The sequence below is a fragment of the Grampus griseus genome, assembly GCF_964374135.1.
Source record: "Grampus griseus genome assembly, chromosome: X".
Lineage (NCBI taxonomy): Eukaryota > Metazoa > Chordata > Mammalia > Artiodactyla > Delphinidae > Grampus > Grampus griseus.
Genome location: NC_138999.1, coordinates 6,880,621 through 6,896,293, shown reverse-complemented (window position 1 = coordinate 6,896,293; position 15,673 = coordinate 6,880,621). Strand labels below are relative to the sequence as shown.

The 15,673-nt window shown below is 40.9% G+C and overlaps 1 protein-coding gene across 3 annotated transcripts in view; it reads right to left on the bottom strand.

The window, feature by feature from the left end:
• The window catches only part of TBL1X (transducin beta like 1 X-linked), a 229,793-nt gene that overhangs the window by 66,721 nt on the left and 147,399 nt on the right, over positions 1-15,673 (bottom strand). For all 3 annotated transcript variants that reach the window (XM_082680773.1, XM_082680771.1, XM_082680772.1), the window contains one exon: positions 2,392-2,480. The gene's annotated coding sequence lies outside the window, so the exon portion shown is untranslated. The remainder of the gene's footprint in view (positions 1-2,391; positions 2,481-15,673) is intronic.

Here is a 15,673-nt window from a genome sequence, read left to right as displayed (position 1 = left end):
TCCCCTTTCCACATTAGAGCACACCTGCCTCACCGCTTCCCAGCCTGAAATCTTCCTGTCTGAGAACCTGAAGGTGATGCCCCGAAATGTGGATGTTCCTGGTGAACACACCAACCACTGTGAAATGGACAGCCAAGAAAACACCACAGCCATGGTCTGCTGCGAATGGCTTTCAAAGGAGGCACCTGCTGAAACTAGGGAAGTCTAAGGGGAACAGATATGAGCCCTCACTTTCTGACGCACAGCACCCAACACAGAGAGGAAGGGCATGTGGTTTTTACACAGATGACTCCCCAGCTCGTGGATGCACCGTGGGTACTGTGGTAGGTAAGCAACAGTGTGTCATTTCCCAGCACGGTCCCAAATGACCATCTGCACGTATAAACTGTACAAGGAGCTAAATAAAGGCTACAAAAATGTCCAGAGTCATCTATAAAGCTAAGCACCAATGCCTCACCCACAGCAGGAAGTCAGCGTGTGCTCAATTCAATTCAATCCAAGCAAAGCTTACGTTCCCTAAATACTGAATTAATACACAATCGAAACACTCATGAGCAACAGGCCTCCCCTCTCTCCTCTTCCCTCTGACATTTAAAATATGGTTCAACTGCATTTCAAAACATACTGACTGATGGTGTAGCCACTGTGGAAAAGTTAGACGGTTCTTCAGAATGTTAAACAGAGTTACCGTAACAACCTAGCAATTCTACTGCCAGGTATATACCCAAGAGGCATGAAGGTATACATCCACACAAAACTGGTACACGAACGTTCACGGCAGCATGATTCATAACCACTCAATAAAAGGAAATACACCTCAAATGTCCGTCAACTGATGAATGGATAAACACAATGTGGTACGTCCATACAATGGAATATTATTTGGCCATAAAAAGGATTCATGTTACAACATGGATGTCAACATCTGATGTCACAGACTCAATTAACCTTTTATAATTTTTTAAAACAAACTACGCTTTTTAAATATTTAAGTAAAATACTGAAATTCTAATACAGTTGAACCTTTAGGGTTAAGGGGACTGGCCCCTGTGCAGTTGAAAACCCACTTATAACTTGACAGTTGGGCCTCTGTGTCCAAGATTCCTCATCTGTGGATTCAACCATGGACTGTATACAGTAGTCTATGGTTTATTGAAAAAAATCCATGTATAAGTGGACCTGTGAAGTTCAAACCCAGTCAAGGGTCAATTGTACATATTTACCTTGTTATGTATTTGGCTTTAAACAAAAATACATCAACAAGATTTTTTTTTAACATCTTTACTGGAGTATAATAGCTTTACAATGGTGTGTTGGTTTCTGCTTTATAACAAAGTGAATCAGCTATACATATACATATATCCCCATAGCTCCTCCCTCTTGCGTCCCCCTCCCACCCTCCCTACCTCACCCCTCTAAGATTCTTACTTTGATTAAATGTGGGTCTATCATTTTAGTTCTGATTGGTTCCTTTAAAACAATAAAGCAAAAATCTCCCCCAAATTTCCATCTTGATGTTTTTAGAAGTACAAAAGTTCTATCAGTTTTTTAATTTAAAAAAATTAAAGGAAGAACCAGAAAACACAAAACAGTAAATGATAAAAGCAAACCCTAGAATCCCATCTACCAACAGATAACAGCGCTTTTTCTTGGTAGCGGACGGGGAGGGAGCCATCAGTTTCAGTTTGGGATGTGGCTTCAACTCCTGATTGTTTTTTCTGGCCGTGCGGCTTGCAGGATCTTAGTTCCCCAACCAGGGATCAAACCCATGCCCCCCGTAATGCAAGTGTGAAGTCCCGACAACCACTGAAACTCCCTGGGCTTCAACACCTGATGCCTGTGCAGCTACGACTGTTCGGTTAGCTCTTCTGGGTACCTTATCCTCTCATGAGATCTATAAATAGTAAGCTACACGTTTTTCTAAGAAGTTTCAAGGTTAAGTAGTAAATCAATTTGCAGACAGACACAAATCATATTAAGAAACTAATAAACCATAGCATTAAGATACAGGGGCCAACTAAGATCCAGACTTGTGTGCCCAATTGTAATTAATTTTGCAGCTTAATTTTAATTCACCGTGTTGACAAGAGGGAATGATTTTAGAAAGTGTCATCTGCTTCCGGTAAGACCCAGAAAAGTTTATAATGGCTGGTTCAGCATCCACAATTCTTAGAAGGCAATAAAAGGCCAATCTGTTATGTAGAATGGACTAAAGAACCCATCATTATTTAATGATGCTCTATCTACTATCTTCAACTTCAGCAAGGAGAAAGACCTCAGACTCCGTCTCAAGAAAGCATTTTAAAACAGAAGGTGTTCAGTTTTGGCAAAACGCAGCTCTGCTTCAAACGAATTTCAGGTAAAAGACAAAGATCAAAGGCAGGCGTTTACCTTTAGGCTGACTTCATGTGTAGACCTGTGAACCAGTGGGCTCCCCAGCATCCGATCATATAAAACGCCAAGTGTCTGCTGGGACCTGCCTGGTGAGAAACAGAGAGATTTGAAAAACAACAACAACAGTAACAACAAAAAACACCTTAAAATTCTTCGGGAATTGCTCACCTTTGACCTGTCCTATTCTTGTTTTTCTTTTTCATCCCAACTCAAACTTAACACATTTTACTGTTTCATAATCTCTGTCCTAAAACTTTAACACAAACTATGCAGTTTTATTTGCAGTGTGAAAAAGGAGAAATTAAAACGGCCAGTCAGTATTATGGTACATGTAGAGATTTGTAAGGAAAACGTCTCAAAGTAAATAAAATTGATTTTAGCTCAGATACTGTTCCTGCTATCATTCAATGATAATTAATGCCCACTTGAAATATCTTTGTTTTAGGGACCGTATCACATACAACCAATAAATTAAACTGTACACACCCTTAAGAGAAGAAAAGATGCTCCAGACATCTTTTCTGACAATACAGACATTGCCTGGTCACATGTTTACAATAATCACGGCACGCATGTTTGTGTGCAGATATCCACTCTTTTATGTGCTCAAAAAAACACAGAAACGTCAGAATCTTTTTTTCCTTTTTTGGCTTCCCTAAAATAAAGCGAAAGCAAGCACTGACTCTCAACTTTTACATTATTGTTTTCCTACGTTTCCGTTTCACAGGGGTTCCACCTGCATGGATTTCTGAAGAAGCCAGGGGTATATGTCATATGATAATCCTTCATATCGAAAACTCATTTTTACTTTTCAGTCAGTATAAACAGTAAGCAGTCAACCAGGATCTACTTAATAATATTTACCTTCTTCCTCATAAATTCTCTTCAGTTGTGAGTGAATCCAGTCTCCTACAGGGCTGAAATTATCTACAAGCTCAAGAACTAAGGAAATTAAATGCCTGCTGTTTTCTCTAAATTCTTGGTCGATAGTCTTAAGTGATAATAAAAAGGCGCCAGGTTTAATATAATTCAAATCCATAAGTGAGGCTATGAATGAAGGTGTTTCTTATTAGTGAATGTATACAGAACCTCTTGAAATGTTTTAAGGAAATTCAAGTAAATTACTCCCACTGAGTCACGTTTATAGTTACACTGTTCAAAGAAAGGAGACTAAAAGGATTCTACAAGCAGGTTCATAGGCCCTTAAGTTTCATTACAGTACCTTTTTAAACCACATACGGATCTATAAGATAAAACCAGGACAACTGAAAAAATCTACCACTGAAGGAAAATAATAAGATTTAAACAAAATTCCTCTATAGCTCGTTGAATAGAAATTAAAGGGCACCAGACTGAAGAAGGCACTAGGGAATACTGAGTTTGCTTATAAAATAAAAATACATTTCATTATGAAAAAAACTCGGCAGTGGAGATGAAATAGGACGATACTCCTTACAGCAAACCTGAAGCAGACAGCAAATTCTTTTCGGGATTGGGCTGTAAACCCAAGAGCCTTATGATGAAACTGCTAAACACCATAAAGTATCAAAATATAAGCAGATGTCACCACAATAAGCCCCAAACTGCTTGAAAATTAAAACATTAAAATCCGTAACAATTCAATTAAGTAATTAATATATAAACAGCTCTCATTACAAGCTGTTCAGGAAAAAGCTTTAGTATCAAATTCCTATTCTCTGGCCCAAAACAGATGGTAACTCACAAATTGAAGGTTATCTTTGATATAAGTTGTTAAATTCAGTACATGTAATTAACATCGTCTGTGTGTTATAAACACAAAAAATGTGAAATATGACTGGTTAATAACATTCTGGTTATGCAACATGTCAAAATTAATTAGTTCGTTACTAGAAATAATAAGTTAAAGTGAGAATCCTGAACTTCCAATCCCTGGTCAGTCCTGATTTTCCCATTATTAACACCTAAATAGAACCACTATCAATAAACAGTGCTGGCGGGGCTTCCCCGGTGGCGCAGTGGTTGAGAGTCCGCCTGCCGATGCAGGGGACGCGGGTTCCTGCCCCGGTCCGGGAGGATCCCACATGCCGCGGAGCAGCTGGGCCCGTGAGCCATGGTCGCTGAGCCTGCGTGACCGGAGCCTGTGCTCCGCAACGGGAGAGGCCACGACAGTGAGAGGCCCGCGTACCAGAAAAACAAAAACAAAAAACAGTGCTGGCAAAAATTTACGTGCTGAAAAAGATCTGTGTGAAACGCAAATGATTTTTAAAAAAATATTTATTTGGCTGCGCCAGGTCTTAGTTGTGGCACATGGGATCTTCGCTGCGGTGTGCAGGATCTTTGTTGCAGCATGCAGAATCTTTAGTCGCGGCATGCGAACTCTTAGTTGCAGCATGTGGGATCTAGTTCCCTGACCAGGGATCGAACCCAGGCCCCCTGCGTTGGGAGCACGGAGTCTTAGCCACTGGACCACCAGGGAAGTCCCCCCACCCCCACCTTTTTTAAGTCTTTACTGAATTTGTTACAATATTGCTTCTGTTTTATGTTTTGGTTTTTGGCTGTGAGGCACGAGGGATCTCAGCTCCCTGACTAGGGATCGAACCCTCACCCCCTGCATTGGAAGGCAAAGTCTTAACCACTGGACCGCTAGGGAAGTCTGAAACGCAAATGATTTTAACAAATGCAATATATTCTTTACTCTCAAAGGTAGTAATAAATATAAAAAGGCCTCATTTTCTGGTTGCCGTCAGTTCTTGGCATGGAATGGTGTAGACAATGACTAATAGTCCTCCCACACAGGAGGCGTAAAGCCTTTAGTATATTCACAATGCTGTGCAATCATCCCCTATGTCAAGTCTCAAAACATCTACATTACCCCAAAAGGAAACCTTGGGCCCATTAAGTAGTCAGTCCTCAATCCCCCTCCCCCTCCCCCCGCCCAGGCAACCACCAGCCTGCTTTCTGTCTCTGCAGATTTGCCTGTTTTGGACATTTCACATAAATGGAACCATACAACACCTTCTCTGTGTCCGGCTTCTTTCGCTTAGCATAATGTCTCCCAGGTTCATCCACAATGCAGCAGGTATCAGTACTTCATTCCTCTGTGCGGCTGAGTACTATTCTGCTGAACGCATGGACTACCTTTTGTTTACCTTTCCATCCACCAGCTGACGGGCATTTGGCTACTGTGAATACTGCTGTTAGGAACACTGATGTCCAGGAATGTGTTTGCGCCCCCGTTTCCCATCCCTTGGGTATGTATTGTTCTACATCATTTTGCCAGAGACGAGGAATAGTGCAGTGTCGCTCTCCTTGGGGCAAACCAAATTACTCTTCCATTCAGAAGCGTTGCCAAGTCTATCAGGGCAACCAGAGGCGCTGGATTGGTTTTGTTTTGCCTGCAGCCCTGGCTATCATTCTAAATCCTTCTCCCTCCCCTGAGGTAGTTCAGCTCCAAAGTTTTGAGTTGGGAATTGCCTGCACTTCTGGCTTCCCAGGACCCCTTGAGGTGACTCTGGCTACCCAGGTACCTTCTCACACTGATATCTGATATGATCCACGTATGCAACCCCTAATAGCAGCATGGAACTATCATGGTGTGTCCTATTTTACACAGTGGTTTTCAACCAGGGATGGCTGTGCTCTCTGCCCCAGGGGACTGCAGGATATCAGACAATGTCTGGAGACATCTCTCGGTTGTCACAAGTGGAGGAGGGGAGGTACTGGCGCCTAGTGGGTAGAGACCAGCAATAGCGCTCAGCATCTACAACGCACAGAACAGCCTCCCTGCACGGAAGACTCATCAGCCCCCAAATGCCAATAATGCCAAGAAACTTTTTAACAGAAGAGATTTTAGACTAAGTTCATCTCTTTATGACTTCTGCCTGATTCTTACGGAGAAATATTAGAAGGTGAAGTAACAGTTTCACACAGGGCTTAGATTCAAAAAGAATTATCTAGGGGATATTTTCATAGGTTGTCATAATGCTTCCTTCTTGGTTGCCCAAATCTGTGGAACAAAACAAATAATCCATATGGCTCACTCAGTGAAAATTCAGGATAAACCTACATTTTTATTGATCATAAATGAAATGCTTAACTATATACATATTGATTGTATCTCCTGATAAAAATGAATCAAATGTGTACAATTAAACTCCTTTAACTGCTGGTGGAGAGGTCAGCACGGAGCAGAACTGAGGCCTGCGGCCAGCAGCCAACACCACATGCCAGCCACATGAGAGCCACCATCGCACTGCATCATCCAGTACCTATCAGACCATCAAGTCCCTGCAGCTCCGGTTGATGTCTTGACAGCAACTTCAAAGAGACCTCTACCAGAACCACCCTGCTAAGTCACCACAGCATTCCTGACCCTCAGAATCTGACACACCATGAAGGACAGGTGGGAAAGATACCCGGGGCAGCAGGCCTTTTCAGCAATCGCCTCTCCATCATCATCCACAGAATGGGACAATGTCAAGCACGGCTGCTGCCAGGAAAGCCTAGAACCACAGGGACTTGGAAGCCAAGCAAACGGAGCTTTCAAAGAAGCAGGAGAGAGTTTCCCAAAGCATGTTCTTCACAATGATGTTTCCCAGATGGTTAGTATGTGTTTAGTATCACCACATGAAAAACAGCTCTGTGATCCAATTTTCCACGTTCAATAGGATTGGTAACCCTGGGTTAAAGTTACTGAAAAACAATAAAAAGGAGCACCTAAATACATCAAACAAATACTAGCAGACGTAAAGGGAGGAACTGATGGGAATACAGTAACAGTGGGAGACTTTAACACCCCAGTGATATCCATGGACAGATCTTCCAGACAGAAAATCAATAAGGCAACAGGGATCCTAAATGACGCAATAGAACAATTAGACAAAAATGGATATTTTCAGGACATTAAATCCAAAAAAGCCCCAGAATACACATTCTTTTCAAGTTCACGTGGAACATTCTCCAGGACAGACCACATACTAGGACACAAAACAAGCCTCAAGAAATTTAAGGTGAACAGAAATTATTTCAAGCATCTTTTCTGACCACAACAGCATGAAACTAGAATTGAACCACAGAAACAGAAATGAGGAAAAAACGATTACATGGAGACTAAACACGCTACTAAAAAAACCAATGGGTCAACGATGAAATCAAAGAGGAAATTAAAAAATACCTTGTGACAAATGACAACAAAAACACCACCATACAAAATCTTTGGGATGCTGCAAAAGAAATCCTAAGAGGGAAGTTCATAGCAATACACGCCTTCCTCAAAAAGTAAGGAAAAAATGTCAGATAAGCAACCTGACCTACCACCTAAAGAATTAGAAAAAGAAGAACAAACAAAACCTGAAGTCAGCAGAAAGAAGGAAATAATAAAGATCAGAGAGGAAATAAATAAACTAGAGTTTTATAAAACAATGGAAAAACTCAATAAAACCAAAAACTGGTTTTTTGAAAGGGTAAACAAAAATCAACAAACCTCTGGCCAGGCTCACCAAGAAGAAAAAAGAGAGGACCCAAATAAACAAAATAAGAAATGAGAGAGGAGAAATAACATCTGATATTGCAGAAATTTTAAAAAACCACAAGAGAACACTATGAACAATTACATGCCAACAAACTGGACAACCTAAAAGAAATGGACAAGTCTCTAGAAACATACAGCCCACCAAAACTAAATCAAGAAGAGATAGATATTTTTACAGACCGGTCACCAGAAGTGAAATAGAATCTATAATTTTAAAAAAGTTTCCTGCAAACAAATTCCAGGACCGAATGGCTTCACTGGGGAATTCTACCAAACAAACAACGAAAAACTTATAGCAACCTTTTTCAAACTCTTCCAGGAGGGTGAAGAGGAAGAAACACTCCCGAAGACATTCTATGAAGTCACCATCACCCTGATACCAAAACCAGACAAAGACACTACCAAAAAAGAAAATTACAGGCCAATATCTTCAATGAATATGGATGCAAAAATTCTCAACAAAATATTAGCAAACCGAATTCAACAACACATAAAAAAAATCATACACCATAATCAAGTTGGATTCATTCCAGGGTCACAAGGATGGTTCAACATATACAAATCAATCAATGTGATACACCACATCAAGAAAAGAAAAAAACCACATGGTCATCTCTATAGATGCAGAATAAGCATCTGACAAAATTCAACATCCATTCATGATAAATACCCTTACCAAAGTGGGTACAGAGGGAACATATCAACATAATAAAAGCTATTTATGACAAACCCACAGCCAACATAATACTCAGTGGTGAAAAGCTGAAAGTCTTTCTGCTAATATCTGTAACAAGGATGCCGACTCTACCACATCTATTCAACATAGTACTGGAAGTCCTAGCCACAGCAATGAGACAAGAAAAAGAAATAAAAGGTATCCAAATTGCAAGGGAAGAGATTAAATTCTTATATGCAGATGACATGATATTATATATAGAAAACCCTAAAGACTCCAGGCAAAAACTACTAGAACTGATAAACGAATTCATCAAGGTAGCAGGATACAAGATTGACATACAGAAATCTGTTGCACTTCTTTACACTGACAATGAAATATCAGAAAGGGAAAGTAAAAAAAAAAAGAAACCAAAAAAACAATAAACAATCCCTTTTAAATCGCTTCAAAAAAATATTTAGGAATACACCTCATCAAGTAGGGGAAAGACTTATATGCTGAGAACTATAAAACACTGATACAGGAAATTGAAGATGATTCTGAGAAATGGAAAGACATCCCATGCTCTTGGACTGGAAGAATTAATATTGTTAAAATGGCAATACTACAGATTACCCAAAGCAATACTATGGATTACTACCCAAAGCAATACTACAGAATACTACCCAAAGCAATCTACAGATTTAATGTGATCCCTATAAAAGTACCCATGACATTTCTCACAGAAGTAGAACACATAATCCAAACATTTATATGAAACCATAAAAGACGGAGAATTGCCAAAGCAATCCTGAGGAAAAACAAAAACAAAGGAGGAGGCAGAAGCCTCCCAGCCTTTAGGCAATACTACTACAAAGCTACAGTAATCAAAACAGTGTGGTATTGATACAAAAACAGACATACAGATCAACAGAACAGAACTGAGAGCCCAGAAATAAACCCACACAGCTACGGTCAATTAATCTTCGACAAAAGTGGCAAGAATATACAATGGAGATAAGACAGTCTCTTCAGCAAGTAGTGCTGGGAAAGCTGGACAGACACATGTAAATCAAGCAAGTTAGAACATACCATCACACCATATACAAAAATAAACTCAAAATGCCTTAAAGGCTTATAAATATAAAACGTGATACCATAAAACTCCTAAAAGAGAGCATAGGCAAAAAATTCTCTAACATAAATCATACCAGTGTTGCCTTAGGTCAGTCTCCCAAGGCAACAGAAATAAAACCAAAATAAACAAATAGGACCTATTCAAACTTATAAGCTTTTTCACAGCAAAGGAAACCATAAACAAAACAAAAAGACAACCTATGGGCTGGGAGAAAATATCTGCAAATGATGAGACTGGCAAGGGCTTAATTTCCAAAATATACAAACAGCTCATACAACTCAATAAAAAAAAAACACAACTCCAACAAAAAATGGGCAGAAGAACTAAAGAGACATTTCTCCAAATAAGAAATATATATGGCCAATAAAGCACGTGAAAAGATGCTCAACACTGCTAATTATTAGACAAATTCAAATCAAAACTATAATGAGGTATCACCTCACACAGATCAGGATGGCCATCATTAAAATGTCTACAAATAATGAATGCTGGCAAGGGTGTGGAGAAAAGGGAACCCCTCCCCGCCCCTACACTGTTGGTGGGAATGTAAATTGGTATGGCCACTACGGAAAACATACGAAGATTCCTTAAAAAACTAAAAATAGAGTTACCACATGATCCAGCAATCCTACTCCTGGGCGTGTATCTGCAGAAAATGCTAATTCAAAAACATAAATGCAACCCAATGTTCATAGCAGCACTATTTACAATAGCCAAGACATGGAAGCAACCTAAGTGTCCATCAACAGATGAATGGATCAAGATGTGGTACACACACACACACACACACACACACACACACAATGGAGTAATACATAAAAAAGAATGAAATAATGCTATTTACAACAACATGGATGGACCTAGAGATTATCATACAAAGTAAAGTAAGTCAGACAGAGGAAGACAAAAATCATATACCACTTATATGTGGAATCTAAACTATGATACAAATGAACTTATTTACAAAACAGAAGCAGACTCAGAGATGTAGAAGACAAACTTACGGTTACCAAAGGGGATTTGGCAGGCGCAGGTTCAGGGGAAGATAAATTAGGACTTTGCGATTAGCAAATACACATTGCTATATATAAAACAGATAAACAACAAAGTCTTTCTATAAAGTACAGGGAACTATATTCAATGTCTTGTAATAAACTATAATGGAAAAGAAAAAAACCAATACAAATAGTTTACACAGGGCTTCCCTGGTGGCGCAGTGGTTGAGAGTCCGCCTGCCGATGCAGGGGACACGGGTTTGTGCCCCGGTCCGGGAAGATCCCACATGCTGAGGAGCGGCTGGGCCCGTGAGCCATGGCCACTGAGCCTGCGCGTCCGGAGCCTGTGCTCCGCAACGGGAGAGGCCACAACAGTGAGAGGCCCACATACCACCAAAAAAAAAAAAAAAAAAAGTTTACACATAATTGCATCTATTATCTGCCTGGCTCTGTTCTAAGTGCTTTAAGTTATGTAATCCTTTTAATAAACAATGAAAGAATCCTTCCTACCAGAATCTCACAATGTGTTTTCAATGATATATCCACGAACCACCACTAACAGTGTCATACCAGGGGTTCACATACACTAAATTATCTCTCTCCTGTTACGATTTTCTCATGGCTCTGAGCTGTAGGCAGCAGAAATTTTGTGAACCACCTTCCTCATCTGGCTCCTCCATGTACCCAGGTATCCACCTAGATAATGACACTCCATGTACAATATGCTATGGTTTGCCCAACTCTCCCAAATTTCCGACTTTTCAGAAATATGCTGAAATTTTAAAGACAACTTTCTGATTGACTTTGAATACATCAGTTGCTGGACAGTCCAATAAAGGGAGGTTCTGCCGTTGGAAGACTGTAGGTTCTCCAAGAGAATATAAAACCAACGTGCGTTTCTTTAGACTTTGGAAGCTTGAAATCTACAGATGACAGGACTTGACGGAAATGAATCCAAGTGCGCCAAGTTGGTAATGGCTTACAAAAATAAATGTTACTTTTAATATCGTAATAGTGTCAAGAAGTAGGACACTTCTAGATGAGGCTTTATACATTGGGAATTAAAATCAGGCCATCATCCTCATTTCTCTCTTCACTCACTGAACTAGGAAAATGGGTACTGTGAGGTGAAAGGTCACAGTGCATTAAACATCTCACTTCTTATCATCTCATCTTTTTTAAAAAATCTATTTTTGGAATACCTTTTATTTAGGTGGATTATTTATTTTTTTGCCACTATGGTAAGAGTGTACCCTTCTCTTTTTATGTGTAAACTCGAAGAGACAACACTAAAGGGATCCCTTCTCTGTTAAAGTTCTGACACAGAAAAAATGCTTGGATTTTTTTCTTAATGATAAATATTAATTTTGTGCATAAATTCCAAAGGCCTAACCTTTAATATTCTTTAAGAATAAGCATATACACCACAAAAACAACAGAAAGCTATAAATTAAAACCAAGTAACATCCTAAAAGATCTTCCTTTGAAAAAGCCTGCATGGTCGGGCTTCCCTGGTGGCGCGGTGGTTAAGAATCTGCCTGCCAATGCAGGGGACACGGGTTGGAGCCCTGGTCCGGGAAGATCCCACATGCCGCAGAGCAACTAAGCCCGTGCGCCACAACTACTGAGCCCGTGTGCCATACTACTGAAGCCCACGCGCCTAGAGCCTGTGCTCCACAACAAGAAGCCCGCGCGCCGCAACGAAGAGTAGCCCCTGCTCGCCGCAGCTGGAGAAAAGCCCTCGCGCGGCGATGAAGACCCAACACAGCCAAAAATAAGTAAATAAAATAAAAATTAAAAAAAAAATCAGTAGCCCTGAAAATACTATTTTAAAAAAGTCTCCATAGTTAAATGGTAATGTTTGTTGTCCAATGCCTAAAAAAAATGTAGAGTTTGAGTGTTATCTGTAAGTAACATTTCAGTACTGTTACCTGCAGATGGCAATCTTGGCTGTGCCAACAACTCTCCTTTCCTGCGCATTAATGTGTCAACAGATCATCACTGTACGAAACGTGAGAACGGTTTTGGTAAAGTTTCTGACCTATATTTGCGACGGGGAAACGGTTCCTATTGCAGCACGCCCGTAAAGCTGGCAGTTACCCAGACAGTGACTGATGAAAAACCTCATTCACAAGCCAATGATGTGGACACACTCTGCACACGACCAGGGCAGGGGTCTGAGAACTTTCCGGGGAACCCAACTCTCTGTGGTCCAAAGAGGCAACAGAAACTTACAATCACGCAAAGACTATAAACACATGTTTATCTTCGTTTCCCAAAGTAGACTGTGTTCATTTTAGCGCTCATTTCTAAAACAGTAGCTCTTAAAGATGACAACGTGATATTTAAAGCAAAGATTTCAAGATCAAATCTGTTGGAAAATTCTAGGTTTGAAAAAGGTAAAATAGATCCGAGAAGCTAAACAAATCCCACGCAGGATAAACACCAGAGAAAACCCCAAGAAAAGCACAATTTCCTGAAAGTCAGCAACAAAAGAAACTCTTCAAAGCAGCCAGAGGGGAAAAAAAATTTACATCCAGAGGAAAAAGATAAACAAATCCCACAAACTTGTTGTCTTCTGGCTTGCATTATTCTGGACAACGGAACAAAACCTTCCAAGGGCTGAAAGAATATGTCAGTCTAAAATTCTACACTCAGATGAAACATCTTTCAAAACATGAAAGTGAAGAATTTTCCAAACAACAAATGCAGACAGAATTCACTGCTAGGAGATCTGCACCACAGGAAATATTAATGCAAGTTCTTTAAGAAGAATTATCTCAGATGGAAATCTGGATTTATGCAAAGGAACGGTGACAGAAATGGTAACTATTGGGGTGAATATAAAAGTATTTTCTTCTCATTTTGAAGTTTCTTTTACATATAAATGCTTAATGCAAAATAACTATGTATTGTAGCGTTTGAAACATATATGAAAGATGTATGGCAACAGAAGCACAAAGAAACAGGTATAGAAGGCAAACAGAAACAGACTGCGGTAAGCTTCTTATACATGAGGTGGTAAAGTATCATTCAAATGCAGACTGTGATAAGACGCATACTGCAAACGTTAGCGCAACGCTGCAAAAACAAAACAAAGACGTGTAGCTAACAAGCTAACAGTGAAGTAAAATCATACAAAATTCTCAGTTTAGGCAAAAGTGGAGGAACGGAGGGGGAAAAAACCCCCAGAACGCACGACACAAGCAGAAAACAAAAAGTTGGTGGTAAATGGTACAACCTTTCCGATTAAAAGGCTGAGTGTGAGACTAGATAAAAAAGCCACACTCAACTCTGTAACAAACCCACTTTGCATAAGTACATATTGTCTCTGAATACGTGTATGTATATTTGACACATGTTGATACATTATATACATTTACTATACAGTACTGATATGTATTCCTATTATGTTCCACTTATCATTCTCATCTTCTGTGATTTCTTGTATTTCTTCCCTGCTTAGTGAGGTTGGGGAGGGCGCTATGCAGGTGAAGACGACACAGAACAGGAAGCGAAACAGAGCGATTCCTGGACCTGGAGGAGAGCACCTGCCTTTCGTGAGGGATCCATACGTGAACACGACACAACCCAGTGACCCTGCTCTGCTGGGAGCAGATGGCAGAGTGACCAGACCACCAGGCTCCTTAGGAAGTCTGAGCATTGCCACACCGAGGGTGCATCCGCCTGCCCACTTAAGACACCCTTGGGGGTTTAGGAACAGAATTCTGAGAAGTCACAGCCTCTGTTCTTGAAGTCAGTCACACTGGAGCTGAGACAAGTGCTTGGAGGGACGTCCTTGGTGGTCCAGTGGTTAAGACTCCACGCTGCCAGTGTAGGGTGTATGGGTTCGATCCCTGGTCGGGGAACTCGATCCCACATGCCACATGACGCGGCCAAAAAAATAAAAAGAGAGAGAAGTGCTTGGATAGGGGGTGGTACTTGGAGGGATGGGGCAAAAAGGGCTTTCCAGGTGGCATGGCAGCTCCATGCCCGGCCCCATCCTGCTCCCATGCCCCTGCAGTAGATCTGTAACCCCAGCTAACTTCCCACTCCACCTCAGTCTCGGAGTCTGTTTCTTGAGAAACCTTCTTAAAACAATGGCTCCAGCAGCACCCGGTACAAAATTCCGCATACAACTGCCCTGTTCTTTCAAGTGCCCTGCTCATGAATGCTGCAAACACTTCTTTTTTTAATAAAAGAAAACGATGGTGTTTTGTATCTTTGATCAAAAAGCCCACACGGCAGGCATTTCAATAAATGCATGCTAGTACACACGGTGTGCAGAAAAACACAAGGAACGCCCCAGAATACTCCAGATGGGATGTACTTGGCGGCCTCTATTATTTGTCTAGTTAGGTTACTCTATTGGTTATCCTCCCCTTTCCTGAAATTGAATTTAAAAATTGGGAGACACGTCGAGATATGACAACACAAGAAGGTAAAGTTCCAGAAGTGTAAAGCAGGGGTGAGCACACTTTTTCTGCAAAGGGCCAAAGAGCAGGTATCTTGGACTCGGCAGCCATCCTGTTACAAGTACTCAACTGTGCCCCAGCTCACAAGCAGCCACAGACAGTAGGTAATGGGCGTGGGCGTGTTTCAATAAAACTTTACAAAAATAGGTGGAAGGCGGGGTTGGCCTACAGGCAGGAGTCTGCCGACCCCTGCCCTGGGGCAAAATCATGTTCATTGTATTAAGGTGTGCACTCACAACTCATTACTAAATTAAAACAGACAACCGTAAAATATCATTAAGGGTGACTTGAGACATGAACACACGACAGAAGCGCTTTATTCCAGAAGTGAAGCAGGTCTGTGCCTCGTTCCTGGGAAGGACCACAGTGGAGGCGGCAGCAGGAGCGTGGGGTGCACTTCAGCCCAGGTCCCTGGTTCCTGGGACACACACACAGCTGCCACGGGGAGCCCTCAGGACACTCGTGCAAATGCCGTGCTGCGTTAAGATGGTGCTTTCAGAACCC